General features: G+C 37.1%; 1 protein-coding gene and 1 pseudogene across 3 annotated transcripts in view; one reads left to right on the forward strand and one right to left on the reverse strand.

Moving 5' to 3' along the window:
- The window catches only part of PLCL1 (phospholipase C like 1 (inactive)), a 331,201-nt gene that overhangs the window by 113,477 nt on the left and 194,099 nt on the right, over positions 1-23,625 (forward strand). The gene's annotated exons all lie outside the window — the stretch shown is intronic.
- Positions 14,625-15,006, reverse strand: LOC123379233 (annotated as a pseudogene).

Genomic DNA, 23,625 nt, shown 5'->3' on the forward strand with positions numbered 1-23,625 from the left:
AACATGAGGAAACTGGATAGCACACTCTAGAATGAAGTGCTACATCAGTGACAGGCTGAGGACAGACCACCTGAGGAATACTGTGACTTCTTTCTTGGAATTGGAATTATTACTATTTTTCTAGTTCCTGAAATAGTATCCTTACTGTTTTTAAAATTATTATTAACCAAATGGCTGCTTCACTTTCTTGTAACATTTCTGCTAATTAAAATTAATGAAATGATTATAAGGTAGAGAAAATATAAAATAAAATATGATAAAATATCTAAGGTTGCTCACATAGGTTATGCATATTCAAATTATTATAGTTATTGTGGACAATGTATAGTATCAAAAGATATACTTGCTCTGGTCTTGTGTCCTCTGGGAGAATATATGTATCTAAGAGTGAAATAAGTTGACATATTTTCTTTAAATTTCTTACAGCCATTTTCCAAAATTGGAAGAATATCCAGCACTATTTGCAAGCCAATTTAATGTTCATTGCAAACCAAAGCATGTAAACCCTTTGTATTTTGATTTATGAGCAGTTTAATTTCCCAGCTTAATGAAAAAGGATATAGAAATGAAATTGAAGGTGTATTTACTCCTTTAGTATCTAGTGATTATATTTCTTCAGATAAGTTGGTTTACATTGAATAATAGCAAGTATTTTACTTAGTCCATTTGGGCTGCTCTAAGAGACTACCATAAACTAGGTGCTTACAAACAACAGTAATTTTCTTCTCACACTTCTGGAAGCTAGGAAGTCCAAGATCAAGGTGTCAACAGATTTGGCATATGGTGAAAGGTAACTTCCTGATTCATAGAAGACTGTCTTCTTGCTATAACCTCACAGGACAAAGGGGCAAGGGAGCTCTTTGGGGCCTCTTTCATAAGGGCAGAAGTCCCATTCGTGAGGATTCTGCCCTCATTACTTAATTGCCTCCCAAAGGCACCTCCTACAAATACTATCACATTGGGTATTAGGTTTCAATGTATGAATTTTAGGGAACACTCAGATTATGGTAGGCAACTATTATTTGTTGAGTGTTAAAATGGAGTGGAACTCATGAAATACAAAAATAAGAGGTACTTTTATCAATCAGGGACCTTTTCAAAGTTTGAGGGGTGAAAAGCTTTTGGATGTGGTAAGAATGTATGCCTTGATTATCAGTATTGACATGCAGAAAATGTACACATATTTAATCTTTACAAATGTAAGCTTCTAATAAAGGCAATTAACAGGTAAAAGTTGAAGATGAAAATATAAGTAAAATTTTAATGAATAAACAAGTATTCCTTTAGCTTATGCTCAGAGAAACATACCTATACTTCCCAACCAAGATCTCTCCACTTTTGTCACTTAATTTTTATGCGTGCTCCACTCTTGTTCCTACTTGTGTACTTTTGATTGATGAAATGCACTTCTTTGAGCTTAAGGTCTAATAGAAATTGTGTATCTTTTCCAAAATATTGGCTGACTTCTCTGGCCCACACTGATATTTCTCAGAATTTCTACAAATACTATACTTTGTATTTTATAATCTAACAATTATGCAGTCTTGCATTATTATCTCTATATTTTATGTGTCTGTATTTTTTCCCCTTTGCATTTGGGCTGTTTTATTTAAGGAGTACAGCTTCTATCCAGAATTCTGGACACTGATGGAAATATCAAGTATAGGATGATGGATAAATACTTAAATGCTGGGGAATTGAAAGCAGTTGTGTTACAATGCACAAAGATGTTTTCAGCTGGAATCTTCATTGATATTGACAGTGAATGAAGTTATGATATATTCATCTTTAGATTTACTTTTGATCGTGGTAAATTCTAATAACAACAACAATAAGAGTAGCAGCTAAAATTTATGTAGTGCTTACCTGGCCATGCAATATGTGAAGTATGTTACATATATCACTCTGTTTAGTCCTTACAACAACCCCATGAGCAATACTATTATTGTCAACACTTCACAGACAAGGAAACTAAAGCACGGAGGGCTTATGATCTTTATTGAAGGTCCCACAGGGCTGGGACTGGTTCCAGAGCCACACTGTCAAGCACTGTGCTGACCTGCCAATCACCATGGGGCAGGTGGGAACTCAGTTAAACATGCTTTTCATTTTGTGGGTCATAAGTACAAAAATATTCATATTCTGAGGACTTAAGTGGTTGAATGAAAATTTTGAGTACTTACAAATTAAACATTTAGGATTTCCATAATAAATGGAGATGATCTAGAATTGAACATAGAATAAAGTGAAGGGAATATCCATTTCTAGCTCTGGTTTCTACCAATTTGTTGAATAAATTAGGGCAGTAGGCCATCCTGAGATGAGCATTAAATAGCTATTTTTAAGATGGAAAAGTGGCTTATCAATAAAAAGATTAAGAACCCCTCTTGACTTTTCCTGATAGACTTTTGTGAATAGTGATATAATTCTTAATAATATTAATAATTTATAAAAAATGAATTTATGAATATACTGGCTAGGAAATTATGAACAACACATGCAGTTTCCCACACTGAAAACACTTAGGCATTTAGAAAAAAATCTGCAAATATTTGAGTGATAAAGTAGGAAATATGAAATACAGTTTTCAGTGTTGTGAAGGATTTGTTTATATGCTAAGAAAGTATGTTGGGGGAAGTTTTAAAAATCAGTTGGCTAAAAACATCAGTTAACTTGAATTTTGGGTGGGATAGCTAAATTCTAGCCAGTGGATTGCTTAATCAGTCACCAGTGTTCAGCTTCTGGGAAGAAACTTCTTCCCAACTGAATACAGTAGACTCTTGGCTTTCCCAGATTTAAAATTTTTGGTTTCCAGTATTTGGGAATGGACCTTAAGCTCAGCAATGCAGTGATTTACAATTCTGTCCAATTTTAAATATGACATTGAGAATGCAAGGCTAGTGTGTTGGAGACACTCACAGCCAAGGACAGTCTGTAACCACATCTTCTAAGTGTGTATTTTATGGAGGAAATCATATGCTCTTGTGGTAACTACAAAAGCCTGAGGATGTCCATCACTAATGTTAATGGTCTACTAGTTCTACTTCAGTAACAATTTTTTCCATTCACTCACTCACTCTCTCACTCACCCACTCACTGAGACTGCCTCTGTGCCCGCAAAACCTCCAGCTAAACCTTTCCCACACCTTTGCCATTAGTCTCTTCTCATTTTGATTTCTCTTCTAACCAATGGCCTGATTTTTCTGCTCAGTCTCAAATGCTCTTAAATATATTTAAAGTTGTTTCTTTCATAACACATCCATTTTCTTTCCTTCTGTATTCCAAATACTTTCTGAATCAAAGTCAATATTATTTTGAAGGTCATCTTTCACTGTATTCAAACTATGTTGTCTGCCTATTATGACTTTTGGTTTGTCTTTGCTTTCTCTCTCATCTTCATGAATCTTGTTTTCTCCTTCATCTTTATGGATCCTTATTTGCCACTTTATAACATAAGTGAGCTTCCTGTTCATAGTATGTCAGCAAATAACTTATCAAATTTCTGTGGACATTTTGTGATTTACTTTAACCTCTAAAGAGCACATGGAATAAACAATATGAGGACAGCAGTGCCACAGAGCCCCCAAACAACCCCTGTGGGAGAGGTCAGAGTTGCCTTCAGATCCTGCGATGAAAACTCAGGAGTAAGTGGTGACATCTGAACAGAGAACATCAGACCATGTCAAGCATAGGCTTAACCCACTTCTGGATATTACACTCTCATTTTGCCTTTCCTAAACAAAATCACATTTCTGTTTTCTGATCCTGGTTTCTTTTTTTTAGGATCTTTCCATGTTGACATTCTTCATCTTTTTGTGTAATGTTTCTCAAATGACAAGCATTCACAGTCATGTATTTTGTTTTAAGCTTTCAAACTCAAGTCATAATTAACTTGATACCTTAAAAATTTGTCTAACTTAAATATATTCATTTGAAGCTTCCCTTTCTGATCATTAGCATAAATAAGAAACACACTATCAATTGCTGTAAGCATAAATGAGATTAAAGGAAAACACTCTTTTGGGGTATCTGGATAGCTCAGTCAGTTAAGCCCCTGGCTTAATTTCAGCTCAGGTCACGATCTTGTGACTTGTGAGTTTGAGCCCTGCATTGGCGTCTGCGCCGAGAGAGAGGAGCCTGCTTGGGATTCTCTCTCTTCCTCTTTATCTCCCCCTCCACCACTCACACACTTGTGCTTGCTCTCAGAATAAATAAATAAACGTTAAAAAAAAATAAAACATTCTTTTTGTATATTCTAGTATTGGCCTGTGTACTTGCTAAACCTGAGCTTATTCTCTTTTTATTTGGGAAAGGGAGAGCAGGAAGTGTCTGGTTATCAGTTGCTGTGAAACAATTCACCTCAAATTTAGTGGCTTAAAGTAACATTTTCTTACTACCTCTCATGGTTTTGTGGGTTGACTTGGGTCATCTGTTCTCACTTTGTGGTCTCTCATGAGATTTCAGTCAGCAGCTGGGAGAAGTCATCTAAAGGTTTGGGTGGGATGCCATGATGGCTCTCGTTCAGCTGGGCAATAGATGTTGCCTATTTGCTGAGACTTTTTCTGGGACTGTTTACTGTAGTGTTTACCCATTGCTTCTTCATGTGGTATGTCCTTCTCACACATGACAGCTGGGTTCCAACAGTAAGTGTTCAAAGAGGTCTAGGTAGACACTATGGGAGCTTCTTATGACCTAACCTCTGAAGTACCATAACACCTTAGTTACTTTCTATTGGTTAAGAAGTCACTAAGGCCAGGCCAGATTCAAGGAGGAGAATGGCAAATCATTTTTAATCTATCACAGCTTGTAGTAGAGTGGTGTTAAAAACTGGCACCAAACTTAGATGTTCTCTATGATGTAATCAGTATTGAAAGTAAATTGAAAGGGGAATGAATTTCTCCCTATGTAATTCAATGTTATGAAATTCTGACTCCATTCATCACCTAAACTCATCTTGCTGCTGCCAATAGCAGTGAACCCCTCCCCAGTATTCACCTTCTAGTGTGTGTCTCGTGCCTTTGAGATTTCAAGTATTAGTTTGTTGGTATGTCCTCACATTCTCATTCTGAGGGTAACCTTCTGCCTTTTGTTAATGCTAGTAATACAATGTAGAAAGATAGAAAGCCAAAGGGAGCATTGTAATGAACAAAATTAGATTTTTTGAGGCAAACACCCAGATACTATGTAAGTATACGTAGAGAACGTCTTTACAAAAATTCTGGAGAAATAGCTACACTGGTTTGTAGATTTAGAAACTTCTTTGGCTCATTAGGAAGGACTATTTGAGAGGAGGGATTCTCAGTAGGCATCTTTCTTCATGGGTCAGATTTCTGGTTCAAATGTGTGTGGATGAAATATCAATATTTTTCCCCAGGAGATTGGATAGTGTGGTTCTGTTTCTAAGATGAAATAATTTGAGCACCAACATCTGTGTGTATTTTGGAAAAATTTAATGTTATGCAGTTTGTTGGGAATAATAACCTAAATACTTATAATCAGCATTAGTGAGGTTATGGCAAACTGTTTTGAAAACTGATAAACAAATAAGGTGTAGTTTTTTTCTTTTTTAGGAAAAGCATATAAAATAACCAATTTTTTTTTTGAGAAATGCACAAAGCTTAAATTTGGAACCAAAGGTCATTCATACCACTTGATGGTATGAAGTTTTTTTGACTTGGTGTATTGCTCTATATCTGCATGTAGTTATTCTGTGCATGTATTTCAACCAAAGATATACAGTTTCAGAAACTTCCTTTCGTACAAGTGTAAGGTTTTCCTTCAGCATCGCTCAGTAAACATGCTGAATGATAAATTAGTTCATTTTGAACAAGGAATTTTTTCTAATCATTCAGCACAAATGGCTTAACTGTCAAGATCAACTCTCCTTGGCTCTGTGCTCAATGGCATTAAACAAGCAAATGTTTATTTGGTATTAAGTCCTAACTGTAAAGAGCTGTTCAGACTTTCAGGCAGTTTCTGATACAAAAATTCTCTCTTGACTCCATTAGATTTTTAAAAAGGCAAGATAGATACTAGTCAGTTCTTGAGATATGTTTTAGATAAATATTTGAGGTGCTCTGATTGGACTCCATGCTAACATTATTGTTGCTGGGACAGTTTTTAGCTCTGAAGTTTTCTGAAATGGGTTATTTTTTTAAAGTTGTTAAGCAATGAAAGGGAAATCTCTCTCTTTCTGTCTCATAAATTACAGTAGATCCCACAGTTTGAAAAGGATTTATGAGAACAATATGATGAAGTGTTAATGAAGGAAATGTACCCTTGAACTTTCTTTTGTGTTTGTGTGTGTGTGTAATCACTGATGAGTCACTCTCTCTACTTTTGCTTAATTTCAAGATTAAATTCATTCATAAACATGATATTTATAGAAGTTTTAATAACAGATGTTGCAACAGTAAATGAAAGAAATGATCCACAATTAGGTACGCATCTGGGTACAACAATGCAAAAATAATACAACTAGAAAGATATCTGAAGAAAATATACCAGCATGTCAATAATCTTAATATGCTTAATATGTTTAGATGATATTTTTTCCCTTTAGTGATGTTTTTTCTTTATACCTTTTTGTAATTTTAACTTTTCTAGAAAGAGAACATTTTAGCATGGACAAGTGTCAAATAACTAAATGAGATACTGTTCCTCATCTTGATTGTTAGTTTTAAAATTATGTTCATGAATAAACAAATAAAGAAAAAGTTTCTAGATCAGTCATGTTCTGGCTTCATTTGTGCCATAGTGACATTTTTTATACACACTTCCCCCTTTTTAGTTTATACATTTATGTCAGTGGTCTTATAAACATTCCCGGGGAAACAGCTCCACCCTCCAGGTGATGAAGCAGTATGTTCCCCTCCTGGTGTGTGCAGACGCTTCCCTCTTTCACTCTTCCTTCTGTGGCCAGGAAGGTTTTCATTTTTCATTTGGAAATGATGCAGCTCTGTTGTTAGCAGACCAGCAGAAGCAGGCTGGCCCATTTCTGTGACTCACAGAGGCTCATTGGGATCCTCAGCAAAAATTCCTTCCCTTGCTCTTGTCAGCTTTCAGGAGCTTCAGAGTTTAGGTAGAAGGGATGTGAGTGATTGAAGGATATTTTACAGGAATAATTGAAAGCTGAGCATTATATATATATATTTTTTAATTAAAAATTGTTTTAAGTTTATTTATTTATTTTGAGAGAGACAGAGACAGCATGAGTGGAGGAGAGGCAGAGAGAGAATCCCATGCAGGCTCTATGCTGCCAGGCACAGCCTGACGTGGGGCTCGAACTCACAAAACTGTGAGAGCATGACCTGAGCCAAAATCAAGAGTCAGACGCTTAACCAACTAAGCCACTCAGTTGCCCCCTATATACTTTAATTCTGGAGTAGAGGATGGGAAAGCTATGCATTTGGATTCTGTGCAGATGCAAATTCTCATGAGTAACCATGGAAAAGGTAAAAACAATGCAAAATAAATGATACAGAAGACTTTTTCCTTGTGCTTCTTCCATCTTTATTACTCATTCTTTGACTTGTATCATCTCTCATCCTTTCTCTATCATGTAAGGCTAGAGAATAATGGAAAAAAGAGAAAACAACATACATCATACAATCCATTTATTGAATGAAACCTATTGCCTAAAGTTGTTCCATTGCTATTTTTGTCCTGTCCCGTTGAGTTAGAGAGAAGAGGAAGTCATTCCCAGGGGCTGAATGTGCATGGAAGAGTATGCAGTAATTTGTGCAAATTTATGCAAATGACTATTAATCATAGAACTTCTGGAGTAGAGAAAAATTCATTACTACTACTTAAGGTAAAAGCAGTAAAAGTAATTGAAAGTAGTTCAAAATGGAATATGTGCTACTTAGGTTATTTTAAGCAGATTATGCCTTTAGAAGAGAAGATAGTGGCTTTCTAGCATATAAAACTTACCACACATCCCAACCTCCCCATAATCCCCATTTTAGAGAATTCTCTTAAAAAATTTTTTTTGAACATTTATTCATTTCTGAGAGACAGAGCTTGAGTGGCGGAGGGGCAGAGAACGAGGGAGACAGAATCTGAAGCAGGCTCCAGGTTCTGAGCTGTCAGCACAGAGCCCCATGCAGGGCTCAAATTCACAGACCACAAGATCATGACCCAAGCCCAAGTCTAAGGCTCAACCGACTGAGCCACCCAGGTGCCCCTCAACCTCCCATTTTAAAGAGATGCCTTTAAAAATATCAGTCAAGGAGGGGCGCCTGGGTGGCGCAGTCGGTTGAGCGTCCGACTTCAGCCAGGTCATGATCTCGCGGTCCGGGAGTTCGAGCCCCACGTCGGGCTCTGGGCTGATGGCTCAGAGCCTGGAGCCTGTTTCTGATTCTGTGTCTCCCTCTCTCTCTGACCCTCCCCCGTTCATGCTCTGTCTCTCTCTGTCCGAAAAATAAATAAACGTTGAAAAAAAAATTAAAAAAAAAAATCAGTCAAGGAGAATCTTCAATTACTACATTGCTTCAAGAAACCATACAATTTTGGTTGTTAGAAACACTACCCCATTCATCAGTTGATGAACATTTAAGCTCTTTCCATAATTTAGCTATTGTTGAAAGTGCTGCTATAAACATTGGGGTACAAGTGCCCTTATGCATCAGTACTCCTGTATCCCTTGGATAAACTCCTAGCAGTGCTATTGCTGGGTCATAGGGTAGGTCTATTTTTAATTTTCTGAGGAACCTCCACACTGTTTTCCAGAGTGGCTGCACCAGTTTGCTTTCCCACCAACAGTGCAAGAGGGTTCCCATTTCTTCACATCCTCGCCAGCATCTATAGTCTCCTGATTTGTTAATTTTAGCCCCTCTGACTGGCGTGAGGTATCACTGGTGTGAGATATCTCAGTGTGATTTTGATTTGTATTTCCCTGATGAGGAGTGACCATGAGCATCTTTTCATGTGCCTGTTGGCCATCTGGATGTCTTCTTTAGAGAAGTGTCTATTCATGTCTTCTGCCCATTTCTTCACTGGATTATTTGTTTTTTGGGTGTGGTTTTTTTCGGGTGGGAGTTCTTTATAGATTTGGATACTAGCCCTTTGTCCAATATGTCATTTGCAGATATCTTTTCCCATTCCGTCGATTGCCTTTTAGTTTTGTTGAGGAGGGCACCTGTTGGGATGAGCACTGAGTGTTGTATGGAAACCATTTTGACAATAAATTTCATATTAAAATAAAATTAAAAAAAGAAGCACTACTCCAACAGATGTGTTCTTCACAAAATACAACACATGCAAATGATGTGACTGAACTAACCCTCAGGTGTTTTGCAGTTGAGTTGTTTAATGCCGTATGTTGAGAAAAAAAAAATGTTTGGATTATTTTACATATGACTGTGAAAATTAAGGGGTTAAAAATAAAATGAAATAACTGAGCCTTTTATTTTTCTTCCTAATAGTTTATTGTGTAAAGAGACTTTATTTTCCTACCATACCTTATTATTCAATACCTTCCATTTCCTTGTATGCTTAGGAAAAGTGATGTATGTTCTTAGATCTTAATTTATTGATTTGTATCAAACAGCTGCTTGTATCAGTGGTCAGGCCTGCTGAGCTACAAAGTACAAACATCAAAATTTCTAAACTCTAATCCAGTAGGTAGGTTGTCTGCCTCCATAATTTTTAGAGAACCATTTTGCCCTACCAGGACACATCTGCAATGTTTGGAGTTATATTATTTGCATTTGTAACTCACAGAAGTTCTTACATAAGGAGAAGTTCTTACAAAGTTCCTCAAGGTTTGTGAACGTTTTTTTTTTTTATTATATCTGGAAAAGGTTTATTTGGTTTATTGTATCTTCTGTTATCTCCTTTTCAATAAAATGGTCTGCTGAATTATGTAGAAAGTTACTCTTTATAATATTCATGCTTTACTCTGTATCAAAGCTCTGAGAGAGCAGAGGCTATGGACATCAGGGTTAGCCCTGATTGGGGGGGGGTGGGGACAGGTTGGCTGGAGATTGGCAGGGAAAGTAAGGGAGGGGTTTGGGCCAAGTCACAAGTCACATTCTGTGCTTGCTCTCTAAAATTTCACATGGATAAATTCTGGCTGGAATGAAAATAAGGGCCACCTTGACAGGTAAATGAAAGTGTAAGGTCTCAGAAGGGAAGATAGAGACTAGGCAGGCAATGTCTATTGCCAGCAGCCATGCCCAGGCTCTCTTGTCCCTAGAAAAGTGTTTAGACCAGGCCTGTGGAAGTCATTTTCATTATATACTTTCCTGTTACCTCACTCACTGCAGAGCAGCAGTTTGGAATAGTTGCTATAATTTATACTACTCAGAGGATATTTCATTGTTTGAAAGAGAAAAGAGGATAAAGAATTAACCTGGACTAGACTTACAGGGGGCTCAGCTGTTGCTGTGGGCAGCAACTTATAAGGCTGGTCCTTAATTACATTACTAATTTCTCCACCCACATTCTACCCATTCTTTTCTCTTTCATGGCAGAAGCTACCAGTACCTTCACACAAATGGTCCTGGTGGGGTTTCTGTCTTCCTGCTCAGAGATGACCTTATTGAGTATGATTTCAGGGGTATTTGGATGGTCCTTTTGTTCTCCTCCAACTGACCTACCTACCAATCAACCAACAAACCAACTCACTGACCGATCTTTTTACCATGGAACAGAGCCCTTTATTCACAGGTGTAAAACCACAGGTGTAGAAGTATAAATGACTATGGTAAAATTCTTTCTTGAATGTTTCTGCTACTAGGTTGGTTGAATAAGGCAGGGGAAACAGAGAAGTTAAAGGTGTTTAGGGAAGTTACTGAAACGAGAGGGCGATGGTCATTTTACATGTATATTCCCAATTTTGGTTAGGGCTAGACTATTAAATATCTCTCATGGATCAGAACTATGCTATTTTTAGAATGAATTCTCTTGAATGGTGAATGAGTAACACACATGTGACTAAAGAATTCAAAAAAATTCCCAAATTCTTTGTTTTAGGTCTGGGAACCTCCCCATACTTTCTCTCCTTAGGCCATTGCTACTTATATTGATTGCAGGGCCCTTTCTCAGTTCCCCATTACATAGACTCACAGTCTGATGAGATGTGGCTATTTTCCATGCTCTGGTCCTAAGAAAGAACTGAGAACTTAGGTATTTATTTTCTTTAGCTTGTGATGGTTTAGCAACTGCTATGCTGAGACACCTCTACCACACTGGATTCAGTTATTCTCCATTTCTAGATACTTTTACTTTCTTGATAACTCACTATTGTGTGTGTATGTGTGTGCAGAGAAGTGTTTTTAAAACAGTTTCATTCAAGAGCTATTCCTTAGTCACCTACTATGGGTAAGACACTTTCCCAGGCATTGCAGGGATTTGGAGTGAGGCATAGACTGGCTTTGAGTTAATATATTTACATTTTTTTCTTTTTTGAGAGAGGGAGAGAGAGAGAGAGAGAGAGAGAGAGAGAGAGAGAGAGAGAGAGAGAGAGAGAGAGAGAGAATAAGCAAACAGGGGAGGGGCAGAGAAAGAGAGAGAATCCATACTGACAGCGTGGAGCCCATTATGGGGCTCAATCCCATGAACTGCAAGATCATGACCTGAGTGAAAACCAAGAGTTTGTTGCTTAAATGACTGAGCCACCCAGGCATCCCTTGAGTAAATATTAAAGTGGCATGAGGCGATGGGGTTAGGAATGGTGAAGAAGTAGAAGATAGCATTTTCAAACATTTGCTGTGAGTGTTAAAAAGAAAGGAAGATCCCATCTGTTAGGGAAGGTATCCTGATTTGCTCAGGTCTGCTGGTTTTGTTTTGTTTTCTCTTTTTCCTTCTTTGGTGAAGCTTAGGAGCAATGTATAAAAAGTGAAAAATTAATAAAGGAAATATTTTAAGGCACCTGCTCCTAGGAACAAAGCATGTATGAGTGGAACAGTTACTGGCTCTTTAAAGGACTTGCCCTTCACTTAGAAGATAACTTTTTAAAAAATTAAGTGAATGGGGTTGGCACCATTACTTAGCTGATTCTTAATTATTCAGGAACTCATTATCTAGTTGGAGAATTATCTAAGTTGCCCTATTTTTCTCCTCCTTTTATTTTTGCCTCTCATCTGGTCTTTATGTCCTTTTTACGTGTTAATTCCTCCATGGCTGGTAGGAACAAAAATAAAAAAGATCAATTGCAAATCTTTAGACAGATTGGTTAGGGAAAGGCTCTGATGTTTGGACAAAATGAGGATAATTGGTAAATTGTCTATTTGTACTGGTTCATCGTCATCAGGGTAATGACTGATGGAAACCAAAGAAGCTGGGCCTGCTGAACGACTTAAAATCAAGGTGTAGGAGGAAGGTTCTTGATGTTCATAGCTTTTCCTTATTTTAATTTTTTTTAACATTTATTCATTTTTGAGAGACAGAAAGAGACAGAGCGTGAGTGGGGGAGGGGCAGAGAGAGAGAGGGAGACGCAGAATCCGAAGCAGGCTCCAGGCTCTAAGCTCTGAGCTGTCAGCTGTCAGCGGGGCCTGAACCCACGGACTGTGAGATCATGACCTGAGCCGAAGTCAGATGCTCAACCGACTGAGCTACGCAGCCACCCCGGTTTTTCCTTATTTTACACATTGTCCCAATATCCTGCATTATATAATGATTTTGTAAAGTCTTTTTTTTTTTTTTTTTTTTTTAGTAAGTGCAGTATTTAAATTTCATAGCCTAAAATAAACTTCCTGGAAGAGTAAGCTGGGTTAAAATGGTTATAGCTGCAAGGATACATGCTGTGATATGCTTCCAGAAATCTGTAAGACAACTATGAAAGTATTTTGGCTCTAATGCATCTTAGCCAATTAGAGTTTACGGCAGCTGTCATTCAATATTAGTGGCCTATAGTTAAAAGTTGAATACTTTAAAATGGATGCATTTATGGTTCCTTCTCTTGTCTCAGAATAAGTGACTTGGCTTGCCAACAAGTGGTTTTTGTTAGGGTCCCTTCTAGGATATAAATGGATGGGAAGTGGTCTTCCAAGGGATTTCTTTCTTCAGCTCTTTTAAAAGTAGTGTTAGCAAGGGATAATAAGATAAAATGCCTAGTGGATCCCTAAACCCACTTTCACTGAGTTCAGGGACATTTATAAATGTACAGCTGGGGAGTGTTCTTTACAGCCAAGAAGATTACTGTTCATGCTTTTGACTTTGTGAAGGCAGCACATCCACCATACCTCAATGCCTTTCCCATAACCACAACAATCAAATTAGAAGTTTCTTTCTTATATTCAAAAGCACTATTGAGATGATTGATACAATTTGAATGAGTACTTTCAGAGGAGAGAGGCAGAAGTCAAAATTCTGTCTTCTAGGGGCACCTGGTTGGCTCAGACGGTTATACGTCCAACTCTTGACTTTGGCTCAGGTCAGGATTTCACGGCTAGTGTTCGAGCCCCATGTCAGGCTCTGCTTTGACAGTGGGCACTTGCTTGGGATTCTCTCTCTCTCCCTCTCTTTCCCTCCACCACTCATGTTTTCTCTATCTCAAAATAAATAAATAAAATTAAAAAAATTCTGACTTCGGGATAAAATTTTAGAAATCCCCTTTCTCTCCTTGTCTGAATTCCTTTACTAGCTCCTTTTATAGATTGTGATCACCTAGTACTCCATGATGTTCCCTGCCATATTGGCATCTAAATATTGCAGAGATTTTTTGGATAAAGATACTTTAGAAATAAACTTTAGACAGAATTTTGAAAACATGCATAAACTATACACATTAAAATGAAAGATTAAATGGAAATCAATCAAATGTTTGACATAAGGATTAAAGAATTTATTAAAGTCAATTAACCCCAGAAAGAAAAGGCTACAAAACAAAACCAATGGAAAGATCAGAAGAATTATGATTTTTCCTTGTGGAGAAAAGATTGACCTGGTGCCTCATACTGTTCCCTAAATAGTTAGGATGGTATTTGGATGGCTGTGCTTGTTTTGTGCTTTGTACTTGGGATGGGTTGGGCAATGATCCCAAGGCTAATGATGAAAAGAAAAGTTACTTTCAAATCACCTCTGGAAAAAACTTGTTTGAATTTCAGACTCATCCCTTCAACTCTGATGTGACAACTCCATGTTTGTGTCTCACAGATACCTCAAATTTTAGATGTTTAAAGTCTTGATCTTCCCCTAGAAATATGCTTCTCTTCTAGTCTGCATGAGTAAATAATGCCTCTATCATCTTATAACATTGGGAGCCATCTTTGATGACTCCCTCTACATTTAGTGCATCATTAATTCACTTTGATTGCTTTTCCAAAGTGTATTTCTTCTAAAAAGTTTTTATTTAAATTCCAGTTAGTTAACATACAGTATAATATTAGTTTCAGGTGTACAATATAGTGATTTAACACTTCCATACAACATCTGGTGCTCATCGCAACATGTGCACTCCTTGATCTTCATCACCTATTTAACTCATCCCCCCAGAATATACCTTTACTCCACCAACTTCCCAACTGTACCTCCATTGCTAGTGTTAGTCCAAGCCACCAACTCCTGAGCCTGGACTTCTGCAGTAACCTCCTAACTGATTTTATAACTCCCACATTTTTCTCTTTTTTTGATTTAATGAGGTTTTTATTTTTCAAAATGTATAGTTGGTGGGATCTGTTCATGCATCTTCACCAGTAGCTGGGATGTCTCCACCATTGGTGTTTCTGGTGTAAATTACTTGAGCTCTGTGCTTTGAAACCAGTTTAGTGAGTCCTTTACTAAGGAGCTCCTGAAGGGCTGCCCTGGCCAGGGAACCTTGAATCATTAGTCTCTGAGAGACCATGACTGGGGTTATAAGCTTATAGTTGGGAACTTCCTTACAGAGTTTGTCATATGTCACTTTGTCAAACAAGACCAGATTTTTAAGCTTGTCCTGAACTTTGCCTTTGGACCACTTCTTCTTTTTTTTTGGCCTTGCCCTCAGGTTTGTTAACTGGGTCTTTGTCTTTTTTGTCCGCCTTTCTGGTATCTGTCTTCTTCTTGTCATGCTTGGGTGGCATTGTGAAGCTTGGAGAGCAGCAACCACTCCTGCAGCCTCACTGAGATGTCAGACACAAAAAGGCTAACTTCCATGTTTTTTTTTTCTTCAAACTCTTCTCCACACAATGGTTAGAATATGGTACAAGCCATGCCACTGTAATGTGGTATCCCCAACATAGAGTGTTTCAGCAAAGGTAGACATTGAATTCTCTCTCAAGTAATATTTAATTGAGGTGGGAGTTTTCAGCTAATGGGCTGTTCTACTATTGTCAAAACAGCATTTCTATTTGGGGCCCCAGACTTCTACCAGCAGGTAGGAGGGCAAGGGCCAGAGGAACACAGACCTTGTCTTTTTAGGGAGACTGCCTGGAAGTTTGGAGAGTTTATAAAACTTCCTGAAGGCCACACAGCTATTTGATGGCAGAGCTGATTGGATCCGAGTTTTGCGTGACTCAGAAGCTGTGAAACTACTCTTAGGGGGAAAGAAAACATATAGCGGTTGCCTTGTAAATTAACATTGAGCCTGTTAAGATTCATATTTTGAAATAATTATGTAAAGTTTTCAATGATATAGAGTATGGCAGTATGAAGAGTGGAAGGATAAATAGAAATAAGAATATTTGAAAACCGTATCTGTGGAGATAGGAAACAAATATACCACCACCATAAGGAAAAAAATATTCACCTTCCACTGATGGTGTTAGAAACAGTTGAGAAAGAGAGTTTCTCTTGTGAGAGTTCTTAACTGCAAGGAGCAAAGCCCTCAATAAAATGAAAACCTTAATTTTCTATTCCTATCTTGGTTGCATTTACTAAATAGCTTTAATAGGAAGGTGTTACAAAGTGTAAACAGCTGCTCTCTCAAGCTAACATCAAGTGGAGAACAGGTGAAGTCAGACTTCAGGATACCTAAAGTCATGGTGTAGCCCTGGATGCTGATCCCTGGCTACACCCATGCCTGTGAGATCAGAATTCTGAGGATGGGCCCTGTTTTAGTTTGCTAAGGTTGCCAGAACAAAGCATTACTGTGTAAGTGGCTCATGATTATTTATTTTCTACAATTTATTTTCTCATGATTCTGGAGGCTAAAAGTCAGAGATCAAGGTGTCCGAGGGTTAGTTGCTTTTGAGGACTCTCCTCTGGGCTTGTAGATAGTATTCTTTTCCTTCCTGTTCCTTCACATCGTTTTCCCTCTGTACTGGTCTATATCCTAATCTCTCCTCACTTTCTTCCCTATTCTTATAAGGATTAGGGGCCCACCCTCATGGCCTCATTTCACCTCTTTAAACAATTCATCTCCAAGTACATTCACATTCTGAGGATCTAGGTGTAGGACTTCAACATATGAATTTTGGAGGGACACAATTCAGCTCATAACAGGACCAAAAAACCACTGTTTTTAACTACTGCCCCAAGTTGTTCCAATGTGCAGCCAAATTTGAGAGTCCATGCCCTATGTAGGATTCTCAAACCTGGCTCCATTAGAATCACCCACGTAGCTTTAAAAAAGTAAACAAAACAAAACGAAACACCAGTACTTAGGCATCACCCTCAGAGGGCTGATTTGATCTGTGTGGGCTGGGGTATTGTTAGTTTCTAAAAGGTCGCTGGTGACTTAAATATGTAGCCAGGTTTGAACACCGCTGTCCTAATGTACGTGTTTCTTAACTGTGTAAATAAAAGTGTATCTTATCTTTCTTTATTTTTTCCTTTGGAAATTCATAAGAAACAGTTTCTTTTTGTGAAAGATGTATGTTCAACATAGTAGTATTCATGTCTAAAAAAAGAGCTAAATATTTCTAAGGTGCTATAGTTTCAAATGTCAAGCATTGATTTTATAATATAGTTTTACATTAGACTTACTGTTTTTTTTTTATGCTTAATGAACACAAATCAAAGCAACTTGGGTATGTCACTCAGAAAGCCAATGAAGTTAGGTAACTGACACTTTAATGATTAAGATGACTAAAACGTCATAACTTTTATCACGGAATTTTTTTTAATGTAGCTTTTTTGTGTTTTATTCTTTTTTAGATCACAGAATTTCCCTTCCAGCAAATGCAATGTTTAAAAACATTTATCATTGAAATATAGTTGACATACAGTATTATATTAGTTGCAGGTGTACAACATCGTGATTTGACAATTCTATATATTGCTCAATGCTCACCACGATAAGTGTTATCACCATCTGTCACCATACAACGTTATTACAATGTTATTGACTATATCCAGGGCTGTACTTTTCATGTCTGTGACTTATTTATTTTATAACTGGAGGTTTGTACCTCTTAATCCCTTTACCTATTTCTAGTGAGGAAATTTCTTGATTAAAGAAGTGATGTTTTTCAGCTTTCAGAAGGAGGCTGGATTTTCCTTTCCAGATGATATCAAAATCTGATAGAAAGTCATTGATTTACTCAGGCCAATTTCTGTGTTTTGAAGTGAAGCCACTTATCTGGCATTTTTCATTAAGGCTTGAAAACAGCTGGCTGCTTCCCAGAATGCAGTACTGTGACAGAGATTATTTTATGAAGTCATGGATCAGCTTCCTTTGTAACTTGCTTTAGTTGATTATGTGTACATTTCTTCATTCTCTGGGCTTAAATGAAGGCTGCACTTGGGTGAGGAAACAGTATTATTGTTTCAATGATAAAAGACCACTTCTATCTTGCTATGTTCCATTGTCTTTCCCATTGCACCTTAATAATATTTTTGGTTTCAGTTTTTTTTCTGAACGTCATTTTTAAATACTATAAATACTGTGCTTTGAATTATGTAGTTTTAGAAACAGTATTTAAGATCATAAAACATCGTTTGAACTATATAAATATACTATTCCAGGAGTGTAGTTCATTTTTATTTGTCCTTTCCCTCTTGATTTCTGACAGAGAGATCTGGGAAAGTGAGCTTTTAACAAAAACAAAACAAATTAAGAAAAAAACTCTACTGTTATTACAACTGTACAGTATGTAATCACTTTCTAAAGTTGTGGGGTACCATGTCTGTCTGAAACAGAAAGAATTCTAAGGGATGAGACTAAACTAGACTTAAGTATGTCAGTAAGTGTAGACACCTTTTTTTAAGAGCACTTAAGAGCATAGCCCTAGAAATTCATTAGCAAAGACTCCCAAACCGAGGAATCAAGTAGTATGTTTTTCTTTTACTCAAACTGAGGACTGACCTGGGACACAAGTGCCCACATAGAATGAGGTAATGATTGTCTCAATGAAGGGAGCTACTTTTGGTTGAAAATTGAATAAAAAAGAATGAGAAATGAGGTTTTGTGTTTCGGTTTTAATCATTTTTGCCTTGGAACCAGGAGGTGAGATTTGGTCAGCAACTTAATGCTGCTGTAATTCTCAGTTGTTGTGTGGATTATTAGCCCTCACAATTCTACTTTCTCTCTTCCTTTTGCTGACAGAGGAAATAACAAAACCCCATAGATAATGGCTCATGACAAACATTTATACTTTGGCTTCACTTGTGCCTTTTAATACTGTTTTATCTGTATCTTGGGGATCACTATTAAGTGGCTTCCAGACTTAACTACTCATAAAGATCTCTTGGGAAGCCTTTAAAAATTGATCTCCCAGTTTCCTCCTGGACCTGTTGAATCAGAAATACTGAGTATGAGGATGTGGAATCTTTGTTTGACACCCTTCCTGAGTGATTCTTGATATGGCCAACCTTTTCCTTGCCCAGGAATGGTCTCTGGGGACTCATGGTGGTCCAATTTTGGAAGATGACTGTTCTCAATTCCTTCCACTCTTCTAAGTTTCCAGTCCTAACTTCCTCATCAGAAGATGACTGGGTCCTTCCTTTCAGTCAAAAAGTAAGGCCATTCTGGATATATTGCTCATGTTCCCTTTTGTTTCTCTCAGAATCATGTCTCTGGTTATTGTCTTCCTTTGAATTTCACAGGAAAGAGCTCCTGGTTGAAAAGTAAACTCCACTTTTGTTTTTCAGTTTATTCATTTTCACTTAAAAAAAATTATTTTAGAGAGAGAGAGAGAGAGAGCATGCAAATGGGGGAGAGGGGCAGAATGAGATTTAGAATTCCAAGCATACCCCACACCCAGCGTGGAACCTGAAGTGGGGTTTGACATGGGGCTCGATCCCATGACCCTGGGATCATGATCTGAACTGAAATCAAGTGTGGGATGCTCAACCAATTGAGCCATCCAGGTGCCCCTATCTATTTTCGTCTTTAATTTCCCTTCATACCACATCTGATCCCTCTCTCCCTTTTTTAAATTACATAGTTTCTCTTTGCCTTTGAAGAACACAGATTTTTCCTATCTGGAAAATTCTTGCCCCATAATCCCTGATACCATTGAATTTCTGTCTTTTCCCCACCAAAATTCCAGAAAGACCGATGTAGTTCTTCCTCGCCACTAAGCTTTGGAGCTCTTGTTTCTACCATTCTAAACCTCCCCCTGCCTCCTCAGTAATTTCCTCTAATTATGAAATCAATTTTCTTTTCTGGAAGTTAGATTGGCATTTCAAAGCAGGAAATAAAAAGTATGAGGAGAACTATAAGGAAATTTTTTTTCCATCTTCTTTAGAAAATGAAATTAGAAATACACAAAGGATACATAACCTATCTATTACAAACATTTGATAAGTAAGTATAGTTGTACCAATAAAAATTCTGGCCTCCCTTAAAAGATAAGATCAGAAGATAAATCTGTCCAATTCTATCCTTGACATATCACAAATTCTTTTGTCTAATGGTTCATAACTAAGGCTTTGATTATAGTACCTCGTGATGGATACTTAGATAGTTTATTGCAAGATGTTTTAAACAGACCTCTCCCAATTTGGAAATTGTTTTGTCTTGTATAATGTAGGCATCTCATTATTACTGGAATATCAGGATAATTGCCACATTCTCTGGAGTTGCCCATAATTTATAAACTATTTTATTTTTCTTTATTTCCTAATTATGTAAGTTAAAAATTATGGTGAAAGTATTACATAAAAATTATTAAATCAAATAACTTTTATAGTGCATATAACAAAAAAACGATATTCTTTTTTCTCTTACCACCTTGTTTCACTTAATAGAAGAACCATCTCAGTGTTTTTAGCTGTTTATTCTGGCATTTACTTCCCTATTTGAAAATAATATGATTGATTTTCATTGATTAATCATTTTTACTTTCTTCTAGGGTATTTGAGGATCCTTAGTTTTACCTCCTCTTTAAGTTCAAAATCCCACATGAATTACTGTTATTTCCAAGCATCTGAAATGTGATTAACTTCACTAAATAATTTGGTTTATGTAGTAAAGTAAAAAATTTACTTCCTCCTTACATAATTTATTATGTCTAAATTTCTGTATTTTTTTTTTAAAGTTTATTTTGAGAGAGAGAGAGAGAGAGAGAGAGAGAGAGAATGAGTGCAGGGGGTGGGGGTGGACAGAGTGACAGAGAGATTCCAAGCAGGCTCTGCGCTGACGGCATGGAACCTGATAATGGGGCTTGCACTAATAAACCATGAGATCATGACCTGAGCTGAAATCAAGAGTTGGATGCTTAGCCTACTGAGCTACCCAGATGCTCCTATTATGTCTGAAATTTTAGTTACATCTCTTCCCAGTATCTTCTTATAACTATGTAAGGGCTTTCCACAGTTGAGTGATCTACTGTGTGATTGCATTTCTTTTCTTATTTTTGTTGTTATTTTACCTGCAGTTAATAATTGCCTCATTTTTTTCCCTTTAATTTTTGTGGAATTCTATGTCTTCCAACACCCTCTAACAGTTCTGCAAAATATCTCTCAGTACAGTGTTCTATATGCTCAAGCAGCCAGATAATTTACCAACTCCTTTTTTTCCTGCTTCTTGGAGGCCCTCTGCCTCCTGCCCCAGTGTGCACTGTGTTCACGGGGTCTGAGGCACAGCTATCATTCTGGGATTGCCCACTGTGTCTCTCTATGTTTCTTAAATCCACATTGTCTTTCTTCTTATATATATTTTTTTGTGTTTGGAAAGGCATATCCTTTAGTGACCTCTTGAAAAAGTGTGTTTGGAAATTAATTTTTGGGCTTTGCATGTCTAAGTGGACTAATTCACTGTAGGATGATCAGACAAGTTAGTCAGATCTTTTGTTGAGGGGCCCACCCGCTCATAAAATAACATTATACATGAATCTTTTCTCTTGGGTAGTTTAGTATCATCAGAGAAGGATCTTCAGTCACTTGACAAGGGGAATGCAACCTGAATGCTAATGTTCTGGAGTTGAAGGAACTCTGTGATCATTGTACAGATTTTCACATATTAGACCTGTCTCAGCATTGTACCTTTCACTTGCCCTCTTTTGTGACTGCTGTACCTGAGTCTGAAACCCCACTGTCCATTTTCTCTGGAAAATAAACTTCAGATTTCTAGTGGGTGCTGAATTTGAGAGCGGTGGTATGCTGGTAGATGTTTAACAACTAGCTCTCTGAAAAAAATCAAAACAGAACAAAACATGGATTTATTGAATTTGCCAGCTTCTCTCAAATGCTCAAACTATAGTTGATTTCAAGCTACCAATGTGAGGTCACTGCAGAGTTCACTCTTGCAAGCTGGTACGAGCCAGCTGCAGCCCACCAGTGATTGAGAGTTTAAAAATCCCTTCATTTTAGCAACTGCCGTTACTTTCATCTTCCAAAGTACCCAGCATCTCCATTTCGTAAGCATTTCCAGGGGCAAATTGGCTTGCTTCTTGTAGTCATTGGCTTGACTTTTCTCCTCTCTGCTAAAATGTTTCCTCCATCTGCTTTCCATCTTCAAATGTTGGACTATAGTCACTTCTTCATTTCACTAAAGTTGGAGTTTGTGTTTTTGTTTCCTGTCATCTTTGTGGTTTTAGAATTTTGAGACCAGAAGGGAGCAAAAATGCCTTTACTTTGCCATCAGGAAACCAAAAGTTCTACTCATTTTTCTAAATAAAAACTAGAGTTACAAAATGACACCTGTTGTTGTTAATAGTATTTTTAATAATCTTGTCTAAATCTTTAAGAACCTAATTCATAATATAAGTTGCTGAGAAGTAATTTTTTACTTTGCTACATAGAGCAAATTATTTAGTGCAGCTCTGTAGTACATACATTTCAGATCAGGGCATGCTTGAAGTTAAGCAATTTGTGGTGGGATTTTGAACTTAAAAGATGTGAAGGAATGTGGGTTAGTGGAGAGAGAGATCAAGTGTTGAGTTAGTTACCTTGTGTTGGACTGTCATAGGTCCTTTATCAGATATTACAGCCAAAGGCAATATTGAACTCTGAGGAAGGTAATTTTTGGGAGAGGTTGGGTAAGGGTGGGGATGGGGGCATGTTTATTCAATTTCCAGGTTAGAAATACAGAATTAGAAATATACAATATCCTAATAAAATGTGTATACCTTTTAGATGTTAATAGCAAAACCATCCTGTTCGTTTTTTTTTTTTTTTTTTTTTCTATTTTATGGTCAGCAGTGATCTGTAAGCCAGAATAACGTAGGGGCAAAGCATAGAATCCTCTGTGTTTCTGTCTCAGAGTGTGACTCTGCCAATTGCTAGTCATGGGATTTGAGCAAGTTTCTTTATCTCTTAGTGCCTCAGAATTCTCATCTATAAAATTAAGATCGGAATAGAAACTCCTCTTAGGCTTGTTTTGAGGTTTAAGTAAGTTTACATTAAGGCAGTTATAATATATGAAACATAGTAAGTGCTTGATAAATGATAGTTATAATTAATGTTACTGTTGCTCCTGGGACTAGTTGGCATTGGTTAATACCTGTCTACTTGCTTATTAAAATAAACATTAATATGCATTAATGTCACATTAAAGTCATAATGCACACACATTTCATTGGAATGTTCTTTTGTAACTTCATCACCCTTCCAATAATTTAGCAGACATAAATGCAGCACCAACTGTGTATAATTTTACTGGGCTAAATGCTGAGGTTATAAAGTTTCCTAAATGGACTTGTTATTTGGACAAAAATTAATATTAGAACCTTTCCTCATTCTTCATACCAAAATACACTCCAGGTGGATCAAATAGTTAAACCTAAAAAAAAAAAATAGAGCAATAGAAGTACTGATGGGAGATATGACTGAGTATTTTAATATATTTGGAGTAGAAGAAGCTTTTCTATTTATTGACATAAAATCAGAAACATTAACACTAAAGATGGGTACATTTTACAAAATAAAAATTTAAGTTCTGACTGAGGGAGGAATCACCAAAACAAAGTCAAGAGTGAAATGCAAACTGGGAAAAATAATGACAGCACGTATGATAGATAGGAGTAAATTTAATTGCCAATTAACTGGAAAATGGCAGACAGCCTAAAAGAAAACTACAAGAACAGGCCACTCACAGAAAAAGATGTTACAAATGTAAAGATATGCAAAATAAAGATATGCAAGGTTGTTCACTAAAATTTAAAGAAATTTAAATCAAACAAAAGGTATTTTTCATTTATTGGGAATAGTGGTGTGGGTAGAGTGGGAGGAGACACATACACAAACATAAAACCACCATTTCCAGAGTTCTGAGTCAAGAGAGAGTATCCTTTGGGTGGTGAGATTATTTTGGCTTCTGACTTGAGTGCCCAGCCCCCTCCTTACCTCTTTCAATATACCTTCTTGAGTGCTCATTT

The sequence above is a fragment of the Felis catus genome, chromosome C1 (genome assembly GCF_018350175.1).
Source record: "Felis catus isolate Fca126 chromosome C1, F.catus_Fca126_mat1.0, whole genome shotgun sequence".
Lineage (NCBI taxonomy): Eukaryota > Metazoa > Chordata > Mammalia > Carnivora > Felidae > Felis > Felis catus.